Source organism: Rattus rattus, chromosome 8 (genome assembly GCF_011064425.1).
Source record: "Rattus rattus isolate New Zealand chromosome 8, Rrattus_CSIRO_v1, whole genome shotgun sequence".
Taxonomy (NCBI): domain Eukaryota; kingdom Metazoa; phylum Chordata; class Mammalia; order Rodentia; family Muridae; genus Rattus; species Rattus rattus.
The window spans coordinates 95,572,535-95,582,632 of NC_046161.1; the positions used below are offsets into that span (position 1 = coordinate 95,572,535).

The 10,098-nt window shown below is 46.0% G+C and overlaps 1 protein-coding gene across 2 annotated transcripts in view; it reads right to left on the reverse strand.

Moving 5' to 3' along the window:
* Dnajc13 (DnaJ heat shock protein family (Hsp40) member C13) overlaps window positions 1-1,960 on the reverse strand; it is a 107,440-nt gene extending 105,480 nt beyond the window's left edge. For both annotated transcript variants that reach the window (XM_032910395.1, XM_032910394.1), the window contains exon 1: window positions 1,738-1,960. The gene's annotated coding sequence lies outside the window, so the exon portion shown is untranslated. The remainder of the gene's footprint in view (window positions 1-1,737) is intronic.
* Window positions 1,961-10,098: the final 8,138 nt, after the last annotated feature.

The window sequence follows — 10,098 nt, forward strand, 5'->3', positions numbered from 1 at the left end:
ACCTTCACACATGCTACACAGCACATGGACTCAAACACACCAAATAAATACAAACAACATTTTAAGTGCAAAAAAAATTATAGTATTTTAAGACTAAAACAAACATAATGAACTAAAACCTGCACTTTAACCCCTGCCAGACATTAGACCAAAGCCTTAGCAACAAACAAGACTGGGCTAAGTAGCTGCCTAACTTTGTTTACACTTTCTTCAGAGAAGCAAGAGGAAAGTATGAAACAGACCCCTCAAATTCACCCGTTTAATTACAGGTGCTGGGGGAAGGGGGCCAATGTAGGTTTAACATGCTCTTCTGATGTCAACTCTACTCTAGTATCTATTGGAACTAGCTTCCACTATTAACCTTCTAAGTTTAAGAAAAACAAATTATTACCATTTACCTGGGTAACCAAATAACTTATGCTTTCAACCAGTACGTAACTTTCTTACTGAAGACATTCATGTTTAGTAAATTTTTACCTTAGGGACTTGATTAGTTTGCAGTTAGGCTTGCTAGTATGATTTAGACTACTACTGCCATATTAGAAAAAAAGAATAGCTTCTCGGGGGAATACTGATGCTGGTATTGGCCCAGGACTCTAGCTTCAAGCTCTTTACATCCCTGTTTCTTAACTTTGACTCCTCTTTTTCTCCTTTAATTTGCTATACTTCCTGTTTTCAAACAAAATGTAAACTCAGTGTTTCCTCAACCAGAACTGGCAGTCCCTGAATGTAATGTTACCACAGAGCCACTATTTGCAATATTGCAACTTAAACATTGTTTTACATTTTATATGGAAAATTAAAGGGGTTTATGCTGTAAGCTAAATTAACAATGAGACACTAGAAATAAAAAACTGTAGAATCTGTAGAATAAAAGGGAAAAGCTGATCGTGGGAGTGAGAAATCACTCCTTTGGGAGTTCATCTCTATGTTAGGGGGCGAATTTTACTTACACCATCCTTCCACCAAGGGATTAGGGAACCGGTTTCAAGATAAGAGTGGCTAATTTAACATCTGACCATCGGGGGCTTTTTTGGGAAAAGGCACGCAGTTGTACTCTTAACACCCACTTCATTGAGCGTCCAAGTGCCGCTTCACCTACATCAAAAGCCGCGTTCAGAGGTGAAATCACAGCCCAGTACCGGCAACAGTGAACAGGCCAGGCTACTTTGCAGGAAGGAAAAAGCCTTGGAGGGGAAACCTTGATGTTTGATAAAGGACCTGGAGGAATAAAAGAGCAGCTGACTCCTCCTTTCCCATGAAAACGAAACAAAACTGAGACAAGGGAAAAATATCAAGCAAGTCTACGCGGGACCCTAGAGGAAGGAAAGAGGAATGCTAACCTAAGAAAACCGAGGAAGGAGGACCGCTAACCCAAGAAAACCGGAGGCGCCGGCATCCAGGAGGGAATCCCGAGGGCGGAGCCCACAGGGGAAGGAGGTGTGGAGTCGAGTCAGGGAGAGTTGCGGAGAGAAGTGGGGGACAGGGATAGTGATGGGAGAAAATACAGTCAGGCAGAGAGGGGTGGGGCTGCCAGGGCAGTGCCCCGACAAATGTCACTCAGAGTCGGAGGGGAGGGTCCGAGCGCAGGAACCCCAGGGCGGAGGATCACTGCTTTGGCAGCCTCGAGCCTCAGCAGCTTAGACGCCGCCCGCCCTGTGGTCCCTGCCGGGAGCTCCTGAGTCCCCGAAGGTGGGAAGTGGCATCGCAGAAACCCAAAGCCGGAGGCGGCTTTACCTTCGCAGGAGGCTGGAGGCGCTCCAGCCCGAGCTCCGCCCGCCGCCGGCTCCACGTCTTGAGTGGGATGAGGCGCCGCCGGCCCCGTCCCTTCTCGCTTTCCTTTTCCCCGCCGGGGCCTATCGCCGCGGGTTCCTGCGCCGCGGCCCCCACCCCTCCGCTCCTCCCTCTGCCTCTCAGAGGCTCGCTCTGGACGCCGCCATCTTCGACCAGGCTGCGAGCGCTGAACACCAACGCGCGTGCGTGGCCGCCGCCCCGGCCGTCACGAGACCCTGTCAGCTGACCTCAGCGCTTCCGCCTCGCGCCCCGCCCCCGGGCGCACTTTGCTCCCTCCCTCTGCGGCCCATTCGCTGTCTTCCGGGAAGCGCCGCGTGCGCGCCGCCCGCCGTTCCGCCTCTCGGGAAGTACGCGTGCGCACAGCGAAAGAGAGCTTTGGGCCAAGCAGGGGGGAGAGGCGCCACGCCCCCTGGAGCGTCCCGGGAGGCCACGCCCCCTGAATAGATGGAGACACGCCTCTCAGCGCCGGCATTGGCTACTGTAACTCTGGAAAGGCGTGTCTCTGTTGCCTAGCCCTAGACTTCAGTGCCCTAGCGCATCCACGAGGCCATTGAAAGCCTCAGTGAGCATCTACGGTTTAGCTGCGTTTGTGGGCATAACTTTTACTCGCTATTGACACACCCTGAGCGGGGCTTTAAGTTTTGAATGTTCAGGGAGACAGTGGAGCCTCAGAGGTCAAAGGCCTTTGCAAGTGTAGTGCTGGACAGGTAACTGCTGGCTTCGTTGCCTTCTGATCCCAGAGCCAAGATTGAATTGGCCAGGTACTTAAGGGCAATTAACCTTCAGCCGTCTGAGATAGGGATTTTCCTCCATTTTCAGATAAACTCAGGTCTAGTCCCAGGGTAATAGACTTAGTATTTGAGTTCAAGTAAATTGACTCAAGAACTTCCGCTCTCTGGATATCAACTCACTGAAACTATAGGAAGAGAGGGACTCACAAGACAGAGAGTATCAGAATGAAACAAAGTTACAGGTGGCAGTTGTGTCCGAGTTTATGGAAAGTCATTGTCTCATCTCAGATGTGAGAGGGGCAGACTACCCTCTAAAACGTGATTCTATGGGGGAAAAAACTTGTGTAGACACACAGTTTTAGGTTTAAACGCTCGAGTGAGCTCAATCTTCTTCTTGTGTGGCAACGCTGGAATTGGAATTTCTCAGGGACCCTGCCTGTGGTTGAATCGTTTCATAGATGGTGGTTATGGGATGAAAAACATATAAAACGGTTTCTACAGACTTTGAATCTTGGCCGATTGACCCAATTTTGTTACTGGAGATTTGCATTTTTCCTAGGCTTTCCCACACTGTCCCAGTAAGATAAAGTGCCTTGAGCAGCCAGAAATGGAAAGATGGGACCCGAAGTAAAGTGAGAAGGGGAAAAAAATCAACAAAAAAACAAAACAAGAAGCCCGAGTTAAGGGGCCCCGTGGCTAATCCCATGGAAATAAAAGCATGTGCTTGTGTGTTTTATACGTTTTATATGTTACAGACCCTTAGAGTATTGCCAGAACTAGATACGGGATGTCCTATTTCTATTTGGGAGAGGAAACTGACCCAGAGTGTCCAAATGACTAATTCAAGGTGAGGTTCATCCAAAAGGTTGAGCCAAGATCTGGCCCCAGAGTGTAACACCCAGGCCATCAAACTACTAAACCCTTGACACTGCCTCTCTATTTAATATTTGGAACCAAATAAATGGATTCACAGAGGTAAAAGGAACTTAGGTAACATGAACTGCCTCTGTTCCCCATAGTGGAAAATTTCCTGCCTCTGAACAGAGCCTGAAGTTGAGAAACTGTGTGTTCTTCTTCCCACAGGCCTTCACTTGCAGGAATCGTTTCAGGGTTTGGGTGATTGGTTTTGCTGTTTTCCTCCTCCTCCTCCTCCTCCTCCTCCTCCTCCTCCTCCTCCTCCTCCTCCTCCTCCTCCTCCTCCTCCTCCTCCTCCTCCTCCTCCTCCTCCTCCTCTTCTTCTTCTTTCTTCTTCTTCTTCTTCTTCTTCTTCTTCCTTCTTCTTTTCTTTTCTTCTTCTGCCAGGACCCTGCCCATATCATCTTATCCCAACCTTATCTATGTTCTCTCCTATCAGTCTCTGTACAGCTTCCTCATTTCCCTTAGACAGGTTTACACAGAGTTGTCACTCTTCTTAAGATGCTAGAACTAGAGACAAGAATCAGGCAAGTAGGAATACTTGGCTCATCTTTCCCTAGACTTCTGTGGTTACCTCGCTCTCCACCCCCTGAACGTCTTGAAAGGGGTGTCAACTTCAAGGTATACCTCCAGACTTCTCTTTCCGCATTTATCTTTTTTCTTCAAAGCCCACGATCGCAAACGCAGTTGCCAATACTTTTTTTCATAGTGCACACCTATCAAGTTTTCAGACCAAATTTGTGCAGTATAATATTTCGAAGCTTTTAAAATTCACACCTCACTGCTTTCTAGACAGCCGTAATTTTATCTGTGTTCTAAGTTGACATTCAACTTAGGAGAGCTTCAAGATCTTAAAAAATCCGCATGGCGAAGCCTGTTTATTAAATTCCCTGCTACTGCTGAAGTGGCTTTCCTGATCGTATCAACGCCCTGACCCATCACTGAGAACGCTACACCAGGCTGCAGTGTTCTGAGCCGTATCTTGTTTGTTCACTGCCACCTTTGTCTTGTTTTGCCGTTTGAGGCATGGTTTCTTGCTTTGTTTCCCAGGCTAGCCTTGAATTTTCAATCCTCCTTCGTCGTTGCTCTGTGGGTTTAGTTTATTTAAAATGTTATTAGATCTACTTATTTTAGTATATGAGTGTTTTTCCCACATGTCTATATGTGTACCTCTTGCATGCCTGGTGTGTGCAGAGGCTAGACCGGAAGTGTGCCTTGGAACTAGACTCCTGAATGGTTTTGAGCCACCACCTGGGTGCTAGGAATTGAGTTCAGCTCCTTTGCAAGAGCAACAAGTACAAGCAACAGCCAAGCCATCTCTCTAGCTCCTGGAATGCTTTGACCATAGACAGTCAAGACCACACACAGATAAACTGTTTTAAATACGTTAACCACCATCTCCATGTGGCTACTGAACATGAAGTAAAATTAATTTGAAAAAAGTACAAAATAATACATGATAACTTATTTTCGATGGTATGTGTGATGGGATGAGAAGTAGCCCCATGTTCTTGGGCAGCTGAACATTTGGCCCATAGTTGGTGGCACTGTTTGGGAAGGTTGAGGAGGCGTGTCACTGGAAGCAGGCTTTGAGAGTAAAACGCCTCACCTACTTCTAGTTTGCTTTCTGCTACTTGCTTTTGGTGAAGGGTGTGAGAGCTCAGCATCTTGCTAGAGCTACCACGCACATGCCTGCCGCTCAGTGCCATGCTCCCCCACCATGGAAGTCTTTGATCCGGTAAAACCATAAGCCCAAATAAACACATGGTCTATAAGTTGCCTTGGTCATGGTCATGATGTTCTATCACAGAAACAGAAAAGCAACTAATATAATATGTGTTGAGCTAGATATTGGTCACCAATCCAGTTGGACATCTCTTATCAGAAAATCCAAAATATTCCAAAATTTGACATTTATGTCAACACCTAAGAGGTTTCAGATTTTGGTGCACTTCATATTTCAGAGTTTTCAATGATGGATGTCCATCTACTAAAATCTACATACTCACATTGTAGCCCCCTTTTAAGAATGTGAAATCTAGGGTTGGGGATTTAGCTCAGTGGTAGAGCGCTTGCCTAGCGAGCTCAAGGCCCTGGGTTCGGTCCCCAGCTCCGAAAAAAAAAAAAAAAAAAGAAAAAAAAAGAATGTGAAATCTAGGGCTGGAGAGATGGCTCAGAGGTTAAGAGCACCGACTGCTCTTCCAGAGGTCCTGAGTTCAAATCCCAGCAACCGCATGGTGGCTCACAACCATCTGTAATGACATCTGATGCCCTCTTCTGGTGTGTCTGAAGACAGCTACAGTGTACGTATATAGAATAAATAACTAAATCTTTAAAACAAACAAACAAAAAGAATGTGAAATCTGAAAGACTTTTGACAAAAGCATTTTAAAGAAAGGACACTTACCCTGTACTCCTTAAAGCTGATAAGAAACTTTATTCGGGAACATTTCAATGGATTATCTATGTACACAGAGACCAGGCTCAACTCCAAATACAGAAATAATTATATAGTCTCTGCTATTTTTAAAAGGGACATTCCAGTGAGGGATTATCTTTATTTGGTTAATTGATGTGGGAGGCTTGCCCACTGTGGCTGGCACCTTTCCCTGGTCTGGGATTATGGACTGTAGACAAAGGAAGAATGAGCTGAACACATTTCATTCACCAGCATCTTCCTCTTCACTGCGGGTTCAGTGTGCCTTGACTTGCCCTCCATGATGTACTGTGTCTAGAATTAGGGGCCAAAATAATCAGTCCTTTCTTTCCTCAAGTTACTTTTGTCGGGACATTTTATTATAGCAACAGGAAGAAAGGTAACTAAGACAGCAACTAGGCCCAGGTTTTGCAAACATGTTGCCGGTCACTAGTATAGGCAGCACCAAGGAGACTGTCACTGTCTGGTGCTTTTAGCCAGGCAACAAATGAAATATGATGAGGCCTCATTGTGGCGTACCTTCCAAGTAAATAAGTAACAAGTTTTTTCTGTACTGTCTCAAGTGGTCAAGGAACAGATAGTTCAGTTTTTGCATTAGCCTGTCTTTGACTGAGCAGTTACTTTGTACCTTAAGAAGAAATGTATCAGCAATGTATCGGTTCTTTCTCACACTCTGCTCTCCTTGTTCCTAGCGGAGATACATGTTTGCCCACATACATATAGGCCAGAGGCTAACCCCAGGTACTGACCCCCAGGAGCCATCCATCCACTTAACAAGGTCTCTCACTGTTGAGAATCTAACTGGCAGGAGAGCCCCCCACAGATGGAATTACAAGTGTGCTCCACCAAGCCGACATTTTCAGTGTGTGCTGCAGATATAATTCAGATCCTCATGTTTTAATTCATTGTTTACACTTACTTTCACTTGATGCGTGAGTGTTTTAACTGCATGTTTGTATGCGCACCATTTATATTCTGACGAGGTCAAAGTCTATCAGGAACAAGAAGTAGAGATTGTGAATCACCACGTGGTCCAGGAAACCAACCCCAATTCTCTGTGAAAGCAACATGTCCTCTTTACAGCTCAGCCAGCTCTCTATTCTCCTGATTTAATTTTTGTAACACACACACACAAAGACCTTGCCATTTTTTTTCCCCAATTTTCAGGTCAGGAACCCAACATTTACAGGAAGTCGTACAAATTCTTGTAGCATCAGGCCACTGGAGGACAGTAATGTCTCTCAACAGGACAGACTCTCGGATTTCAACATCCATGTTCTGTTCCAGGTAAACATAGACTGCAATAGCCATGACCTCCTCTCCCATTGGTCAGGCGTAACCACTGGGATCATCTGGAGAAAAGTGTATGTGAGAGAGTTTAAAGTAGAAACAGCACGGTCATGTTTACTGCCATTTCCCCAGAATGACACGCAAGGCCTGCAATTTGAATTTCATTTTTTATCAACATCAGTTTTACAATATAACATTTAATAATTAAAAAAGCATTTTATCTTATTTTATTATTGTATTCTATGGATATTTTGCCTGCATGATGTCTTTGTATCATGTGTTTAGCTTGTACCCATCAAGGACCAACAAAGGGCATCAGATCCCCTGGAACTGGAATTGTGAACCAATATGTAGGTGCTAGGAATTGAACCTGGGTCCTCTAGAAGAACAGCCTGTGTTCTTACCCGGCGAGACATCCCCTTCAGCCCCAACATTTGATCTTCTTGTTGAAAATGACTGCTAGTTAAATCAACTCTTGAGAGCCACCAAGCATCTACGAATACAGAAATTCAGTAACAAGTAACTTCAAGTACAGAGTACATGGCCTTCCTACATCTGTAGTCTACTTTGTTTTGTCCCATCTGGAGCCTCAGTTAAGATAAAAAGAAAGTGCACTGTTTCCGGTGACATGGAAATCGGTGACAAGGGGGAAGTAACATTGCAGAATAAGACAAAAATCAAAGGAGACAGAACTGTGTGCTGTCGAAGTTGGCAGACGGAGAACAAGAGTTTCATAGTCTCTCTCTTTCTCTCTCTCTCTCTCTCTCTCTCTCTCTCTCTCTCTCTCTCTCTCTCTCTCTCCCTCTCCTCCCCCCTCTCCTAAATGGCTGTATCTCAGTGTAGAGTTAATTTTTCATGATGACAGCTGTTGTGAAGCTGGACTCCAAGGCTGCGTGGCAGCAGGCAATTAACAGATCAGGCCACAGACGCTGAGCAGCCAAGGGAGCTCCCCAGTCTTTCTTTTGTTTTCCCAGAGTCCCAACCCTTACCTCACCTCTTCTCTCCTCTGCTCAGTGTGTCTTGAGGAAAAGATGAAGCTTAACCCCCACACCCAACACTGGGCCGAGGCTCCAAGTATTTTAAGAAAGGAGCAGATGGTTGTGTGATGTTACTGAGTTTGCTAACAATAGAGACGGTGGCTTGCACGAGCCATGAGCGGCACGGGTTGCTACTTTCCTCTTTGAAAATGTTGAATCGATCTCTTCTTCTTCCCTTTCTCTCTGGCTTCATTTCTCTTTCTTTCTGCCTCATTTTTTTTTTTTAATATCGCCCATGTACTGGTTAGCTTCTGAGAGCTTGACATAGACGCCTGACATACCTCAGAAGAGGAATCTCAGCTCGAGAACTGCCTCTGTCAGACTGGCGTGTGGGCATGTGGGCGCGCCATTTTCTTGCCTGTTGGTTGATGTAGGGGTAGCCCACTGGGGATGGGGTCACAGCTGAGCAGGTAGGCTTGGGCTGTATTAGAAACATAGCTGAACAAGCCAGTGAGCAGTGCTCCTCCATGGTTGTTGCTTCAGTACCTGCCTGAGTTCCTGTCTTGCCTTCCCCCGCTGAACTGTAAAGTGTAAGAGGAAATAAACCCTTTCTTCCCCAAACTACTCTCGATCACGATGTTTATCCCATCATCATCATCATCATCACCATCACCAACAACAACAGCCAAAAGCACACGAGGATAATCTAGCCTCAAAGGAACCTTACTCAACTACCAGGAGAGTTGAAGGGCGCTCTCGGAGTCCACCCATTGCTATTCCTCAGGATCCACTGGTTTCAACTGGCACTGTGTTGCCATAACATCAGATTGTTGTAGCTTCCACTGAGAGCTGCAACCAGTCACCTCTGCTGCCTGCCCTCTGTCATTATGCGCTTAGCATCCTTCACTGCAGATTTCCTGAAAGATGGGAGGGAGCGTTGACCTAAATAGACTCAAAGGAACATTTGCTCTGTAGGCAAGTGTCTGTGGTGGTCCTCCGTAGGCTCAGATGTTCGAATACATGGTTGAAGTAGCCCCAGTTGATGGCGCTATTTCGATAGGTGTTGGAGGTGTGGCCTCAGAGCGGACTCTGAGGTTTCGAAGCCTAGGGCCACCCTCAATGCACACTCTTTCTGCTTCTTAGTTGCAGTTCAAGAAGTGAGCTGCCACCATGCCTGTCCCTTCCTGGTGATGGTAATGGTTCCTTACCCAGCAGGAACCATAAGTCAAGTAAACCTTTCCTTCTATAGATTGCCTTGCTTACCGTGTTTCATCACAGCAATAGGAAAGCAACTGATGGGAAAGTAACCGACACAAAGTGTCTTGCAACAACTGTCACAGATTCCAACAGTGACACTACTCCCTTCTACAACCCTGGCATCCTACTCTAGTTCACAGTGTCTCTGATAGAGGGATAACCTGCAGGCCTGCCTCTTGAAGGGCCCAAATGAACCACATGGCTCCCCAAACTTCACAAACCCTGGGAATCAAATGTTGCTCATGGAGCTTTCATTAAAACTTGATTGTGGGGGGCTGGAGAGATGGCTCAGCGGTTAAGAGCACTGACTGCTCTTCCAGAGGTCCTGAGTTCAATTCCCAGCATCCCAGCTAATGGCTCACAACCATCTGTAATGGAATCTGATGCCCTCTTCTGGTGTGAAGACAGCGACAGAGGACTCATATAGAACAAATAAATAAATCTTAAAATAAAATTTGATTGTGCTTCACAGGTAAGGCTGTGACAGTTTAAGAATCAATGAATTACCTAGTATGGTTGCTCCCGCCTTTAACCCTTAATCCCAGTACTCAGCATACTGAGGCAAGCAGATCATCATGGGTTCAAGGCCAGCCTTGACTTATAAAAAATATAATCATGGGGCTATTAAGAGCACTGGCTATTCTTCCAGAGGACCCAAGTACAATTCCCAGCATCCACATGGCACCTCATAACTCCA